Consider the following 18,030-nt stretch of genomic DNA (forward strand, 5'->3'; position numbering starts at 1 on the left):
TAATGATGCATGTAGCCTATTTTGGAAGGTATATTGCGCTGTGCCGACCTATATCGTATAGAAGCGGCCAATTCAGGTATATTGTATATACCAGGGGTGTGCAAACTACGGCCCGCAGGCCGCATGCGGCCCGCAACACCGTTCCGTGCGGCCCGCAAGAGTCTAAAGACACTTCTTAAAAATATTGATGAAATGCGTACTAAAAATTGAATCATTGCAGGGACTTGAATAAACTTTTTCTCAGCATATGTCACCATGATAATTCTATGGCAGTGGCTCTCAAACTGGGGTCGCGCCCCCTTGGGGGCGTGAAAGCATTTGAAGGAGGGCGCGAAGCTGAGCTAAACTGAAAATTTTTTCGTGCTTCGCGCGATTTACATCCAATCCATAACTGTTGCTCTGCATTTAGTCTGAATTTCATGTTTGAAAATCTCGCATCCACACTCTGCAGTCGAAAACTTCCATGACAACAAACTATCCGTTCGGTTTGCTAGCATCCTGGTTGCGTTTTGTGATATAACGATAAGGGGGCGCGAAATCTTTCACCATCATAAAGAGGCGGGGCGTGTCTTGAAAAGCTTGAGAACGAGTGTTCTGAAGTAAATACTTCCTAAATTACATTTTTTTATGTTTTACTTTCTGGCGCGACAACCCGATCTCAAGGCCCACGCAGTTTGAAAGGTTTCAATTGCTAAACATCACAGAAATCCTAAACGACATAATTCGGATCACGAGTATGATTTCATATTGGCCACTCCAATTTCAATTATTTCAGTGATGTGCTTATAAAAACGATTCGTGCGTGTCTTAGGTAGATTTGTTCTCTGTGTGAGTAGAATTAGGGTATATATGTTTAATCGACACATACTAAAAGCGTGTTTGAAGCTAACTTGGTTATGATGCTGTCAGCATTGCCTGTTCTGGAACTGAACCAAAAGTGGAATTAGTAAATTTATGAACAGATCGCTGCTCACAGATTTAAATTTCAATCCTGTTCTAAGAATCAGGACAACCGACAGTCCGACATTCTTTTCTATAGTTTTGACAAATCGGTAATGGAGGTCGACCTGTCTATGAAATATCGCCACAGTTTCTGACGCGTGTACGATATCACCACAGCAATGTTCAGCTTGTTTTAAATATGCATATATATTAGGGATGGTGTAAACGTGAAGTTCACGTTCACGTTCTGTGCGTGAACCTCAGAAATTTAGAGGTTCAGGCTCACAAACGAACCTTTGTAAGTTCTGCACTGTGAAACTTTTTCATATAATACAATTTTCACTTCATTATAATCTATTTGGTGGAAATTTATTGACTTTCAACTGCGGGCCACTATATGCATGGCGCTGGCAGCATAAAAAATCAACACTAAACGAGCATGCACCTTGTCAATCTCAAAAATTTTACTTGCTTTGTTACAAAGTTAGTTCGAATATTTAGTGACTCTCTGCTGTGAGATTGACCCGCAATCACACAACACCAAGAGCTAAATACACTACACGTAGTTAGTCAGCGAATGATGCTTTATTCAACCAATCAATGAAGTTGATATCGTTGTCTGATGTAAAAAATCTGCCATGCGTGCCGGGTCAATCTTGATTTCAAATGTTTACTGTATCATAAAAACCAAATCCGTGCGATTGGGGCGTTGGCTACTGCTGAATAACTTGTTAATGGGTCAATATCGATAGCAAGTATTGAAACCCCTTTTACACTCTGCTGAATATCAACGTAGCAATACTCAGACGTCGAATACATCTGTCCGGTCTGGCCTAAACCGTTAAGACGTAAGCTTATACATTCCCTTGCAAGTCCTCGTCGAAATTATTGGCAAAGCGACGGAAGATATTGATTTTATGGGATTATTATATCATTTGATTTCCCCAGTTGATACATTTGGCGACGTTTAAAATGTCAACATGTCCTTCAACATTGTGACATTATGTGGCCCCAGTCGTCGCTAGGCAGCGTGTAAATTACTGTAATATAGGTTATTACTCCACTGAAATCAAGGGTTGGAATTAGAAATATGACGTCACGTGACGTCATGAGATTCACGTTCGCGTTCACACAGAACCTTTCAAAACGGTCCGCGTTCACACGAACCTGAACCTTTCTGAGGTTCACACCATTCCTAATATATGTTATCTCCATGTCCTCACTATATAATGAAATTCCGATATTGTGTTTGGTTTATAATCCCAATTTTATATATAGTGCAGCCCGCGAATGGATTCAGATGTTGAATGCGGCCCGCGAGCTCAAAAGTTTGCCCAACCCCGGTCTATAGTCAGTGTTGTCAGTGGAAGAGGAACCCATCCATCACGCCTGTTCGTGAAATGGGGGTGCAAAGGAGAACATTCCTATCGGCGATAAATGAACATGATTAGCCGGCACACGACACAATATTCAAAGATTCAGATGCGAGTACCAAATCCTTCCACAGACTCCATGCGAGCCCGATCTCTCGACCACGGAAGATGCATTTCCACGCCAGTTTCATCGTATCCGCCAGCAGACACTCGGAAACCGCGCAATGGCTGCGCCTCCGCTGGCCATAGCGAAAGGGAACGATGAAAAATCCCCAAGACTACCTTTGAGGCAGCGCGTTGCTAGATCGGGGTCACACGAGCGCGCAGAAATCTGAGGACATCATCGGAGCCAGAGTGCTCACTCTTACTAAGCAATAAATAGATGCCGAGTGTCCCGGAGCACTAGATGGATCCTCAAGGCTCAAAGGTGTCGTGAGCCAAGTTCAAACGTTATGAACAGACAGAGCTCGAAAGACAGTCCTTGTACTTAGGCAGCGCTAGTTACCGGACCACGTTACGTCACGATAATACTAGGATTCGGAGAGAGAACAAGACGCGACGGGAGATTTGATACAGCAATTAAGTGGAAGCGACCCCGCGGCGAGACGCGACGGGAGATTTGATACGGCAATTATTGTGACAGCGATCCCATGGTGAATGCATGATTAGTGATTGCTGGGAAAATCGGCTGTTCGCGCAACTATAGGGCGAAAACAATGAAAGCAAATAAAAGAGCATATAGGAATCAGATTATGCATGACGTCCTAAATACTCGGCTTGAAAGTGGAAAACATACAAACGATAGAATTACTGGCTCATTAACGGAAATTTGCCACACACGCCGAAGTTGCAAGACCCCGTGCTCTGAGACGACGTGACTGCGTCGGCTCTGTCCGGGGGCACGTGCTGGGCTTAGGTCAGGGGTGTCAAACTCAACTTGGGTCGCGGGCCGGATTCAAACCTTCAGATCGCTCGCGGGCCGGACTAGTCAAATGATATTAAAATGTTGCCTCAAAATCCATGCCCTTGTTTTTCACTTGAATGCTTTATTACCAAAGCTATACCCGTGATATTATATTAGCCTACATTATATTACTATCAAGGGTTCCATTCTAGCAACAACTTTATTCACAAACAACGCAACTGACAAAATTAGGATGATTGGCCGGTTGAATACAGTTATAAACCCCCAAAACAGTGGCTCTAGCGACGTTATAAGTTTGCATATTTCTATATGCTCTCTTTGTTTTAGTCGTAATCTGGCGTTAGGAGGAATAAGCCTACAAAAGATTCAACTGTGAACACGGATGTTGGAATTTTGCTCATCAGGATTAAATCGCGATTGTGGTTTCTGTGGAGGCCGGGAACATTTTGAGCGAAAACAGACGGAGCAGTGTGACATCGAATTCTATTTTGTGACTATTTTATTCTCCATGTAACCTGCGTATAACGGTTTCGCATTGGTATTTTCGCTTATGTTAAGAATTACTTTTTGGTTCATTTCCCCCAAACCTCTGACCTCGGTGTGCACACTTTCCTTTCTGGAATTGGGTGGCAATACTGGATAAATACAACTATTTTTTCATTTCCTCAAAATTGCTTCGCGGGCCGGATATTTGACACCCCTGGTTTAGGTGATCGACTGTTGAACTTCCTTATGCAATTCTCTAACTATATCTTCAAGAGCTGCAAGTTTGTCGACCTGTGCTCTGTTAGATTGTTTCGTGGCGTGTGTTGTATTGATGTGAACAGCGTTAACGTGTTGGACATTGTCCGACATTTGTGCATACAGAATTTGTGCCATCTCGAGTAACTGGTCGAGAGACTTCTCGTTCACATGAAATGGTAAAGCTGACAGCATGCAGGCGCTGGTCAAGTAGGGAATGAAATGTTTATTTCATCATACGCCTGGTGGATTCGTTATCTTCATTACCACTGTGGTACTGAACTACCGTATCATATGCCTGTTCAGATGTTAGATTGCCCGTCCTGGCAATTTTTAGAAGATTGCCAAAATCACTGCTATCGGCTCTCGATTGGAGTTTGGAGCCTTCGGATCAACGCTTTTTTGGCAAGTCATAACTATTATGATCCCCTGTGTCGATGGGACCACCGAGTGCGCGTTGTATGATATTGCGTTTAATGTTTACAACTAGAAAGCAAGATCGTGCATGTTGCGTGGTGTGGTGATACCGTTCGCTTCAAACGTTAAGTCTGCGATTTCGAAAAAATGCTCCGGCTGGTTAACGTCAAATTGAACACGTGACAGTTTATCAATCACAAAAGCTGTTTCTCTGCGTTCGGTAGCGATGCGCTTCGCTCGATGTGGAATTTTCCAATCAGATTGGAAGTTGTCTACGTCGTGTTGAAAATTGTGGCTGTTGCTGGGACATGTAGAGTTTGGTGCGATTGCCATTGGCGTTGTATTAGGCGTGGTGGTGCGCAGCGCGTCCTGATTAATTGCGACAGTGTGCGTAATGTTGGGCGATATTGCGCCGTGCGTCGTACTGTGATGCGCTATTGCACAGAGTGTCGTATCATGGTGAACCCTCTGAATATGGATTGCCGGCGGCTCCCTCGACTGAGGAGGGGGCCGCAGTTAAGGTGTAGGAATTCGGAACCAGCGACTGCGTCCACATAACTTATTGCATCGAGATGTCGTTTGTTCGCGTAGTTTCAAAGTTGTGCAACCCGCGAATCCGCGTCATGATGAGTGACAGAAGCATCGAGCGAATCCATAAGCGAAACGCTCGTGCTAGCAGCATGCCGTCCGCCCGAACTACCTTCGAAATCCGCATTTTCGGACAGTTCCTCGTTATGGATAGCCTAGATATGGCCTCTGGATTGTCGTTACCAGCTATGGAAACTGTTTAAATACATGCACGTGCACACTGCTATGTTAGATTATACGTGGGATCTGACGGAAAATGAGAAATACGAGTAAACAGTTGCAATACAAAAGTTATTTCGAAACACTCTTGTGGCGCACTAGCTTATTCTCAGCGATCGAAAATATGCATAGTTTAGGTTACCGCGTAGATGATGATCCCGTGACTCCTGAACCCGATGGCGAACCGGCCCGCGGGTCGTATGTTGCCCGCCCCTGCTCTATAGGGACATTACAAAAAATGCAATAAATCACCCCCAGCTGTCTGAAATGCTATTACCACCGATATGGCATTTGGAAACATTTTTCGGTCAGTTGCACATGTAGAATCACGTAGCCTAATTCAAATCTCAGCACGACATATTGCAATCAATGCGTTATTTTGTGATTTGACCAATATGTCTGTAATCTCATAAATAAACGATGTTGACTTTTATTGCTCAGGGGACCCAAATTGGGGTCAACAATTTGTAGCGTGCAGCTGTAGTCAATAAAGTCATATTTCATGAACGGGAAAATTACAATACCATTGTTCAGTGCAGTTCAGTTTATTATTAAAATTTCATCATTTCAAAACACCAGAAGACTGCCATACAATAAAAAATAGAGAGGTTTAAAATCGACATGGAGTAGACTTTGAGATCAGGATGCTATGGCATATATCGATGATATTCTGCACTTCAACGAAGTAATGTATAGTCTAATAAGGCTACCCTAGTGATTGTTTCGACGTGGGAGGGAACAGCACAACGTTTGCAGGACCGCATGAAGAAACAGCATGTCCTTAGATATACTAGAACAATCAATCAATCAGGTTTATTATTATTTTCATCGTTTCAAAACATCACAAGACTGCGATACAATGAAAAGATAGGACGTCGCGTCGTCGCCCTTAACTTATTCACTAAAACTTGAATCAGAACAGTCAGCATCAAGATTACCGGACCTCGGTCTGACATATCAACCTCGGCTGTCGACACATGCGTCATTCATTTTCATCACTAGTCGTTTGATGTTATCGCCAGAGGCGGTCAGCAACGAATTACTTTTACATCGAGATACTTCAAGTAGATCTTGCCTACTCCTACTACTTCCTCAAATGGTTATAATGGTTTTAGATTAATTCTACTTCTACTTGACATTTTCCGTTTTATTAGGCAAAACTAGGCCTAGAATGCTTACTCTTTTAGTTTAGGATTACCATATTTTTGTGACACAAAGTCCGGACGCTCTTTAGCGCCCACTAGTGGATTTTAAAATGAGGTATGAGCACATTGTCGATCAATATGACGTCACACCAGCAAAGCTTTGTCTATCGACTAGAGGTGGTCACGATCCGGTTCGGGAGTATGTGGAAGTGTGTGTTGTAAGTTGTAGCCAGGGCCGAAGCCACATATTTTCAGCTCCCTCCCGCACAAATAAACACTGATTTTGGGCCCACCGTATAGGGAAATCGATGCAACTTCTGGGGTCTTACTATGTTCATCTGGTCGTTAAATGATTTGAATGAATTATGTCGATAATATTGGTTCTTCCATATATTACTATATAATTTTGATTCTCTCTCCGCCCACATGATCAGAGTTAGCGGTAGAGCTGGTGAAGGATGATGACTTCGAAAATGCAAAGAACCTAATTGTACATCGATAGGTCATGTTCATGTCGCACCGATAATATTATTTATCAGCCTAATGCCGGTGCGCACTGCACCACTGATCTATATAAACACTGCACATCCATTGTTTTCCAGCCTTTTAAGGTCGCGAATCCACTTCCAATTCGCCGTGGCCCAGCTCCAAATTTGATAAGCTGATTACTAATTAAAGGTCGGCACTTTTGCCCAGACTTACGCATGGCATATTTTCGAAGTTGATTACGTTCAACATCTTCGCGAACTCCAGAATATAGGCAAACTACCCCCAGGTTTATAACCACCATCTTTGAACAAAGCATCCAAACGGCCTAAACCGAATCTATGAATATACCGTTATCTTTTAATTGCTATTACAGTTAGACTAATTTCTGAAATGAATGCTATTTTTATCAATTTTTGATCGCAGTTTTTGCGAGGGTGGTAGCCCCTATACTAAAACCAATTTATATGATACTAAATCGCGCCCAGCGCGAAGAAAATTTTCATGTAGCATAAATCTGCCCTAAAATAATATTGTTTATGTTGATTTACGAAATAATTATGAGCTTACTTAATGCCTTCAAAATTCCGGATATTTAGGCATATTTTAGGAATTCCTCCCAGACGCAGTTTCAATAGTGAAATTCCGGACTTGTCCTGGAAAATCCAGACGTATGGCAACCCTATTTTAGTTACTTATAAATCGCTATTTCAAAGGTTTATTGCTTGTAAAGGCCTAGTGCAGTAATGCAGTATACAGTGCTGTGCTAATTCGGTCACAGGCCCTCCTAACCAGATGTGGTCAGTAACGAAGTACTTCTACTTTTTCGAAGTACTCGAGTAGTTTTCCGCTACTTGGGTACTTACTCAAGTAGAGCTAAATTCCCGTTACTTCTACTTTGTAATATTTTGTGATCTACTTACTCGCTTTTCGCTGTTTTCAGTTTGTCAAGTAGAAGTAGTTTAATCCTCTTATCAGAAAGATAGCCTGAGGAACTTCGGGGCTGTTTTCACGGGGTAAAACCATTTAATTTTCATAAAAGTTGAGTAAAGCCCAGAATTTTCGTCGCACTTCGCGCTCAGTAGAATAATATGATTTCACGAACATATCCGTGAATATAATTTAGGTAGCGGGCTGCGTGGCTCCGTTCACACCGCATTGTCGCCCATATGAAATGTTTCATCACAGTAAATATGACCCATCATAGTGTTTGAAATTGCTATTTCGCAATCTAGCATTTACATTTACCTTTCATATCGTAACCAAGCATCCCATTGCGTGTCCCTGTCCACAACTGCTTTTGCAGACCACTGTTGAAACTTTCTGGACAAAAGACATAAAATATATTTTCCGCTTTTTAGAAGTAGTATTTGAAGAGCTTCTTGGAGGTACAGAACTTCAATATACAATTGAATAGTATTTTTATATTGAAATGAACCCGAATATTTTCGGCTGACACTCGTCAGGGTAATCGTCAGCAACTAGTAGAGAATTGGAAAGAACATTGTATATCAACAATCGTATCACAAAATATGACGTCATCAGCATGAAATTTCGAATGAAAGACCGTTCAATGTACTATTTTTAGGTGGTACACGAACTCCTTTTGTTGACAGAGTTTTGGTTGTTGTATTTTGATAAAAGTCGACTCCAAGGCACACAAATGGAATTGTGAACGGCCCCGCCCAACGATTCGAAATCGGTCGTCTCGATAATTATTCTCACAAATCGGATTATCTAACAGATGTTTGCCGATGGCAGAATTAATGGCCTTTGATCGATCAGCATCAATCTTGAGCGGATGAGTTAAGGGTGAGCTTTTCACTGAGCGTGGCGCACGTGTTCTGATAAATCTGGGGACATGTTGGTTTATGCGTTCCTGCAGACGTTTTGACGTTCTTCCCACCTAGACACAATCACAGTGGCACTTATATTCGTTCACTACATTACTTTGTTGAAGTGCAGGGAGAACGTCTTTGCGTGTTGAAGGCAGCAGTTGTGTTGTGTGCGTGTGAAGAACGTCAAAACGTCTGCAGGAACGCATAAACCAACATGTCCCCAGATTTATCAGAACACGTGCGCCACGCTCAGTGAAAAGCTCACCCCTAACTCATCCGCTTAAGATTGATGCTGATCAATCAAAGGCCATTCATTCTGCCATCGGCAAACATCTGTTATATAATCCCATTTGTGAGAATAATTATCGAGACGACCGATTTCGAATCGTTGGGCGGGGACGTTCACAATTCCATTTGTGTGCCTTGGAGTCGACTTTTATCAAAATACACCAACCAAAACTCTGTCAACAAAAGGAGTTCGTGTACCACCTAAAAATAGTACATTGAACGGTCTCTCATTCGAAATTTCATGCTGGTGACGTCATATTTTGTGATACGATTGTTGATATACAATGTCCTTTCCAATTCTCTACTAGTTGCTGACGATTACCCCTGACGAGTATCAGCCGAAAATATTCGGGTTCATTTCAATATGAATATACTATTCAGACGTAGTATTGTATTGGTTTATTTGCAATTTTTATCAGTTCAATACACCACAAAATGGCGATACAAAGCAAAGATAGGAAGGTGTTATAGCGGGCGTATGTCGTCTGATCTGCTAGAGTTGTAACCTGAGTTCCACGCAATGTGGGGCTATAGGTAGATAATACTTAACTCGCGGTGGCAGACGCACGTTCCTTGCGTTAGTCCTTGATCTGACAACTTCAACGTGAATGCAGCGACAGCATTGCCTAAGATAGATATATTGGTCGAATATGCATGAAATATACAGTAGGATATCCCAAATGAGTCTGCATGGCTTTTAATTGAAATACACGGGCTGATAAATGGTAAGTCACGTGGTACGAGAAGAAAGACATAAATCACGTGATATACAGATATGAGAGAGAGAGAGCCAGGGCTCCACAGTGTCGAAGCGACTTGGAGTATAGTCTTTGGAACCAGACACCCACCCTGGTCTAGGCGATTTAAAGAGGAGGCATGCACAGTGCACACTGAATGAAAAGTAAAAGAAGGTAGTATAGAAAAAAGCAAACGACAAAACATGGGGTGGCATGTCATGGTAGGCGAGAGCGATAGGTTATGTCGTGGTGGAAATCTTGTGGGTGGGCTAGTATTTATTAAGTAGTAATTGCTTCTATTTCGACTTGAATGTGGACATGTTCGTCGACTGTTAGATAGCCGGCGGGATACTGTTCCACACGTCAGGTCCGGTATATTTGATAGAGCGATGATCTTTTCGGTCGATTATATGATATTTGGACGACGTGGACGTGCGTGTGTTGTAGGCCTACTTGTGCGCTTTTGATTCCGAGGTAAAGAAGTCATTGACGTATTCGGGGCAATGACCGTAGTGGAACTGATACATAAACTTGGCGATTTCTAGTTTCCACATATCTTCTATGTTTAGGACACCGAATCTCTTCAGCAACCACTTGTTGGATGGACAACCAGGCCCTCTTGGGGCCCTAGCTATGATACGGAGTACGTTATGTTGTATCTTTGGCAATGGCTCTCTTTCAATTCCTAGTATCATACTTTCAGTTCTCTTGTCTGGAGAACATACATGTTGAAGTATAAAAGCAAGCGTAGTAATGCCTCCATTTTCCGAAAAGAAAGCTACACTACATATGGCATTTTTATGGTCAGCCATATTTTTTATTAACGTTTACTAATCGAGCAAAGTGGTTACACCGTATCCGACTCCACTTCTCCGTGTTGCTGTTCGACCAAACTACGGGCCTTATAATATGGGATAGGGTGCCATACCATGATAATTTCTAAATCGGGGTGCTCGCGTAAACAGAGGATTAGTATTGCGCTCCCATATCAATGCTATCATTTTCATCCCATGATGCGGACGAATGCTTACGTCGAAAATTTATACCTCCTTTGATGCATCAAGCTGTGCGCCTTTCGCATAGCTCAATTTGCAGCTTTTGAGAGTCATATGCGAACGAATTACGATCGTTTTCACAACTACTTACTTGAGTAGATCTAAAGTCAGTCTATTCTACTTCTTCTTCAAGTAGTTTTAGTCTGCTTTTAAATGGGCTACTTCTACTCGTACTTGAGTAAAATGTTTCGTCGCTACTTCTACTTCTACTTGAGTAGCTTTCATGACTACTTTGACCACCTCTGCTCCTAACTCACCATTCAAATGCCATTTAGTCCTAAACATGCCTTATTCGCTTTGGTTTGTATCTCCTTCCTCTCCACCTTACCACCGATATGACATTTGAAAACATTTTACGGTCAGTTGCACATGTAAAATCACGTAATTCGAATCGAAACACGACATATTGCATTCAATGCGTTCTCTTGGGATTTGGCCAATACGTCTGCAATATGATGCAATACGTCTGCAATATGATGCAATACGCTACCAAATTACACATCCATGATATACAATTTGACCCTGCGCCAGTTGTTGAAGAGTAATATAAACGTATAAACGATATTCATTCGATTTAATTCATGAACGATGGTTGGTTTATACGGGCAGCTTACAGAAAAGAGATACATTGATATTAGGTTACTTTACTACTATAGTTTACGACAACGTAAGCTGAAAGCTCCAATCACTGCGTTTGCGGTCAATTTATTTGTGATAAAACGATGGAGGCTCAAAAAAACGCACAATCATCGAGTGATCGGTTGCGCTCACATGTCACACCAGCGTATCGCTAAGAATCAGGGCTGCAGGAGATACAGCGATTCTGCTGACACTGATCACTTGATGACTTGAAATTGACTTCTAAATTTGGCTTCGAGTCACAAGTCAATCGGCATTTCTCACGCGTCGCGCCGCGTCAAGTCAAGGCGTTTTTGCAAGGTGCCTCGAGTCAATTCAAGTCACACGGAAAGTGACTGGAGTCATCCCAACACTGGACTGTACAAATGGTCGTCTCGATATCCTACCATTTGTTCGTTATACATGGCGTTGTGTCTTGTGTATAGTGTGGATTGTATTGCGCAGATAGAAATACTATAGTGTCAGGGAATTAATCAAATGAATGTTAGTTTTGAAAATTTCGGCTTTAACATCCCCAGATAAATCTGCCGTGAGTGCAACTAAAGCCTAATCTCTATGCGTTCTTCAAATTTGATATCAGCGGACATATGGAAGCCATAACACTCACGAACATAACCAGTAACCAGTTAACCACCAATGTCAATATCGTTTTAGTTCATTGTAGATATCTTTAAAAAAGTAAATCAGTAGGGCCAAGTATAACGATCGACTCTGAAATCAAAATATACCGACACTTAATCGAGGTGATCAATGAAAGGAAAAATCTATCTCTCCGATAGTCCCAAAACAACGTTGTTATGGTCATCCAATTCCTACCGCATATACGCTGTATGGGTAAATGAGGCTAAGCGATCAGTTCATTATCCCGCAAATCATAAAGCAAAGTTATGCTTCGCGCAACACAATTAAAGACAATATGAATGCACAGATGGGCTGGATTACTATTTGTCCAATAAAAATGAATATAATTAAATGTCATGAGGTTGGTGGTCCAACTTATACAGTACAGCGAATATAGAATGTATTATTTATAAAATGAAGATTATCGGCTTGGTTTAAATGACTATAGTAGTCGACAAACCCCACGAATACCTCAAAACAAACAAACTTGACTGCTACTTGGTCCTAAATAAAGTAATTTAAACTTTTATCTGGAGTGATTCGATCTCTGGCCTGCGTAACATTTATTGAGATAACTTGAAAATAAATATTATCAATAATATTAACGTAATAAACAAGTTTTTTGAGGCCACGGACATCTAGTTTTAAATATCCTTAATAAACAGAATAAATTATTTTCTCCCTGACGATTTAACATATTCAACTATATTGTAATATTTGTAGATCGCTAAGACCACATGTTGACTAAGCGCTGATGAAAATGGCCACTTGCTCAAAATTGAGTGATTTATGCTTCAATCCATCAGGTCACAAGGAAATCGTTCACAAAGCGTAGCGAGAAACAGTAGTTTGCTATTATTTGAAGCGCATGCAGCAATTTATCCAAGATGTAGGATGTCAGGATATATTATATCGTGGTTTAATCGGCAGTCGGCAGTTTAATCTACAGCGGATATAAATTTGCGATGTTATCAAACATATTATTGCACTTCTTTACTGACCATCTCATGTTAACAAATTGTTATACAATATTATACTTTCGCGAATTTTCATTTTGATCGCGACGGATGATTTCAAACATATTTCGTGGAAATATGAGATTAAAAATCGCGGTTAGACTTAGACGAACATATTTTCAACGAGAAGTCGGTAAGGGCAACGTCACGCATTTTTAAGGTATCGCAAATTTTGAAATCGCTCCTTATATTCTGTTGAATTTAGCTTTAACGATGTTATCTATAAACAAATAGACGGCATATCGATGGGATCTCCCTTGGGACCTACTTTGGCTAACATTTTCGTAGGATTTTATGAGGTCGAGCTTCTCACCCAGCGTGTGTCCGTCAAACCGGTGTTGTACCGACGTTATGTAGACGATACTTTTGTCATTTTCAGAAATGAGATAGACTGTGATCAATTTCTCATTCACTTAAACTCGCTTCACCCGGCTCTGTTATTCACAATTGAAAAAGAACGAAATAACTCATTGTCATTTTTGGACGTTTTAGTCGAAAAACATGATACCAATAAATTTGAAACATCAATCTACCGGAAACCGACATTCACTGGCCAATACCTTCGTTGGAACTCATTTAGTCCTAGCCGCAGAAAAATCAACCTCATAGGCACCCTCGTGCATAGAGCGTTGATGATATGTTCGGGTAATAAACTGAACTCAGAACTTGACAATATCCGGAAAATCTTACTTGATAACGGTTACCCTGAACATGTCATCAACCGTGGCATAGAGAGGAAAGTAACGCATTTCAATGCAGAAAAGTCAATAGAGCCTACCGAACGAACAACCAAAGATGTTTACATCCATCTACCTTGGATAGGGCCTATTTCCTCCCGCTTTGAAAAGCAATTGATTTCAGCGGTCAATAAGTGTTACGACACAGTGAAGACCAACGTGATTTTCACGACAACGCAACTGCTCCCCGCAACACGTAAAGACGTGCTACCCGCACTTCAGCAAAGCAATGTAGTTTACGAATTTAAGTGCCACTGTGATTGTGGCTACGTGGGAAGAACGTCAAAGCGCTTGCAGGAACGCGTAAATCAGCATGTCCCTAGATTCATTAGAACACGCTCGATGAAAAGCTCACCCTTAACCCACCCGCTCAAGATTGATGCGGACCAATCAAAGGCCATAAATTCTGCAATTGGCAAACACTTGTTGGATAATCCCGCCTGTGCGAAAAATTATCGAGACGACAGATTTCGCATACTCGGAAAGGGTCGCTCACACTTTCATTTGTGCGCCTTGGAGTCGACTTTTATCAAAATACACCAGCCAAGGCTGTGTCAACAAAAAGAGTTCGTGTATCATCTAAAAATAGTACACTGAACGCTCTCGTATTCGACATTTCATGCTGGTGACGTCATATTTTGTGTTACGATTGTTGATATACGCTGATTCTTTCGAATTCTCTACTAGTTGCTGACGATTACCCCTGACGAGTGTCAGCCGAAAATATTCGGGTTCATTTAATATGAATATACTATTCAATTGTATATTGAAGTTCTGTACCTCAAAGAAGCTATTCTCATATTCGTGTACGAAACTTCATCTCCGAGAAGCGCAGGAGGCCATAACCCCACAAAATTCCTTTATCCCCTGTTTCGTTGAAGTTTCCATTCAGATTGCAAACGCCGCACCATTTATCGTTTTGGCTGGCTCCTCCATACCACCAGCCTCCTTCGAGGTTAACAGCACAATTCAATGACGAACCATCGTGATCTGCGTCTTTCGTTGAGAATTGCCGACTGTTATGCCAGTCGAGAGCATCTGATCCGTTCCCGGAGTATCCGGATACATGCAGTCTGTAGTTGTCGGATCCGGAACCGATGAGGAAATTGCTGACAAATAGGAATTGACGCGAATGTTAAATTTAGTTGCCTTGGACTTAATCTCTGATCTCTGACCTGAACAAATCAATTTCAGTGAATCTCTGTGAGAATTTGCGAAATAATGTAATTGTAAAATGTGATTATAATTTTAATAAGATATCATTTAAGTAGAAGTCGTGTCGTCAGCCTCGAAAGTTGCACATAACAACTTGACTCGATGATGAAATGGTTGCGTCAATCGAGTGCGAATCAAGGCTCAAAACAGACATTGGAACAAGAACGGCTGCTTAAAACTTACCTATATTTAGCCACATAATGAGTTCCTGTATCTTTCGTAATAATCTTGATTTCCAATTCCATACTTCCTTCCTTTGTCCTTTCATGCATGATCTCGAGCCCTGGAGACAAACGTTATGAAATGCAAGAAGTCCTTCGTTCGAATCAAGCTACTTGTCAGAATCAGCTTTATTACAAAGGTTATAAACAAGATAAGATTAACGAAGGAATCGAATCAAAACCTTCATACCGAGCCACAAATCTCCTTTGCTATCCCCGAATCCCTTTTTGTAATCATCCCAACCTCGGTAGAAATCCACGTCTCCGTTTATTCTTCGCTGGAAAACCTGCAAATGAATTCAGCAAATTATCAGAAGTTTCAGAAATGCAACGAATCCTGTTATCTGGCTGCGTTTTGATTGTGGTTCAAACCTTAATTTAAAGTTTTGTTCACCATAAAGCAAGTTGGCTGATGGCGTTGAACAAGAAAGAATGAAATGCTACTCACAGTCCATTTCTGATCTGCAATTTGTTCCGTCTCATCTGCAGCTCTAAGTTGAAGTTCCTTCTGCATCTCCGACATTCTTCCAGGACCCTCCACGAAAAGTACACAGAATAGAACCTTCAGCGGTAATGTCAAACTACTCCGATACCAACCCCACAGCCCCCATTTGAGATCCATTTACCGTTGACGTATCTTCTCACGCAAAATTTCGCTGGAGAGGAGAAAATATAATCCGACTGAAATAGGAACGGAAAGTCTTCATACCTGACGAACGGAGGTAGATCGCGAATCCGAACATCAAAACAATCCAAATCTTGTGCGACATTTTCATAAGGAATTTGATAGTTATTATCAGTTTCCTTGACGTTGTGAATCCTATTGAACTTAATAAGATAATTGGTGGTGGTAGATGAGGTTCACAAGTTATATGCGACAGACTTCAGCTGAGTCACAAAAGCAAACGCCTTTCTTAGTTCCGTTGTCTCAGCTTTGTTACGGATATCGGACTATCCTACAGTCGACGAGCATGTCCACATTAAAGTCGAAATACAGGCAATTACTACTAAATAAATACTAGTCCCTCCTCAAGATTACCGGACCACGACTGACCTATCGATCTCGCCTTTTTCACCCAATTTTTGTCGCTTGCTTTTTTCTATAATATCTTCTTTACTTTCATTCAGTGTGCATGCCTCCTCTTTACATCGCCTAGGCCAAGGTGGGTGTCTGATTCCATAGACTACTCCAAGTCTCTTCGTCGCCTTCCTGTCTTTCATTGTATCGCATTTTCGTGATGTATTGAACTGCTAATTGCTAATAAACCAATGATGATGATGATGATATCAAGTGATGTTAGTTCAGTGAGTATAGGTATTATCGACATACACGGAAAAGATTTGAAAAATGCATTGTTCTATTCAAAACCAAGCAATTGCGTGATAATGACGCAAACCAATGACGGATAACCATCGTGATCTGTGAATTCTGTTGTGAATTGTCGATTGTTATGGTAAAACAAAATACTTGGTCTTCTTTGGTCGGCTGCATGCAGAGGGGGCCAAAGTAGTCAAGAATGCTACTGAAGTAGAAAGGGAAGTCGTGCTTTTTTAAGTATAGCCCCAGAATACGACTCAACTACAAGTAGAGGTAGCCTAGTTCTTTTCGAAGAAACCCAAAACTACTTCAAGCAGCAGTAGAATTTGCTGCTGTCTTTCACAACTATACTGTAGCTGTGACGTGCAGTGAGGTTCGTGGGGCCTGCCCCCCATACACATACACACACATGGAAAATAACAGAGCTCTGTGCATTATTTGTGACATCCGTTTTCTCGTCTACCTCTAAAGCAACAAATTTGGCAGCAATAATCTTACTTTTTATATAATTTCGAATTACATCACCGACTGCCTCAATTAAATCGTTTTGTGTTCAATTTGACAAGCCAGAAAACACACTGGATGTCCCAAATGTCTTGCCAACCTTTCATCTTTCTCCGCAAAACAGCATAAATGCCACAAACAGCGACAATGCAGGCAATGCAAGTAGCAATCGCATATCACAATGTAACATAGCTATGGATGGAAAATACATAACAGCTACGTCAGTAAGGGAATGCATTTGCTCCGCATTGCATTGGCCGTCGCTAGTATACAATTCCTACAAGACTGTTGGATTGCGTAAGCAATAGTGCGTTTCATTGTGCTGCGATCGTTAGCGTATAATGCATGAGGCAGATTCGTATGTGCCTCACTGGGCTATTGTTTCTCCGCGATGGCATTGTCTGTAATAAAGCCGAATGTCACCTTTATAGGCGATTTTTTTGGAGGGGGTTCTGGAGCTCTGACACTGTTAATATTTAGATTTTCGGAATCAGTGCGACGATAGCATTTGATTGATACCAGTTATTACGAATTCCGAGCTATTTACGATGAATTGCATTGTCGCAGGTGCCTCACCTGTGCACAGTGCACACATCTCCTTTTGCGCTGTATTTTTGAATAATAATTATGAAAATTGATGATGTTGGGTGAAAAAGATGTTCAAATTTAGTTATCTATGAACATCGATGTAAAATATCAATAATCATCGAAGTTGTTCACAATTTTTACTTACTCACCCATGACGACAGGTGATTGAGCTGCCGAAGGCAGCGAAACAGAAAATAAACTGCGCATTTTAAGGCGCAGTATATGATTTCTGTAGTGGATCCATTTGGAATTCTTGTGGTCAAATATATTAAAACAGAATTTGGTTAGGTAAGAATCCCAATGCTTTACTACTAGATCTCGTCCCCGTAGGCCGTCATTGGTGGGGATTGACCCCTCCCACGGAAGTAAATGGATTGTGTGGTTTCGGTTGTTATTATGTAACAAGAAATTTATTAG

The 18,030-nt window shown here is 41.3% G+C and overlaps 1 long non-coding RNA gene across 1 annotated transcript in view; it reads left to right on the top strand.

Annotated features, from left to right (window-relative positions):
• Positions 1–6,310: 6,310 nt before the first annotated feature.
• The window catches only part of LOC145459267 (uncharacterized), a 182,332-nt gene continuing 170,612 nt past the window's right edge, over positions 6,311–18,030 (top strand). The window contains exon 1 of the long non-coding RNA XR_013921324.1: positions 6,311–6,541. This is a non-coding gene — a long non-coding RNA (uncharacterized LOC145459267). The remainder of the gene's footprint in view (positions 6,542–18,030) is intronic.

Source organism: Botryllus schlosseri, chromosome 16 (genome assembly GCF_051294905.1).
Source record: "Botryllus schlosseri isolate E-star chromosome 16, Bs_hap1, whole genome shotgun sequence".
Lineage (NCBI taxonomy): Eukaryota > Metazoa > Chordata > Ascidiacea > Stolidobranchia > Styelidae > Botryllus > Botryllus schlosseri.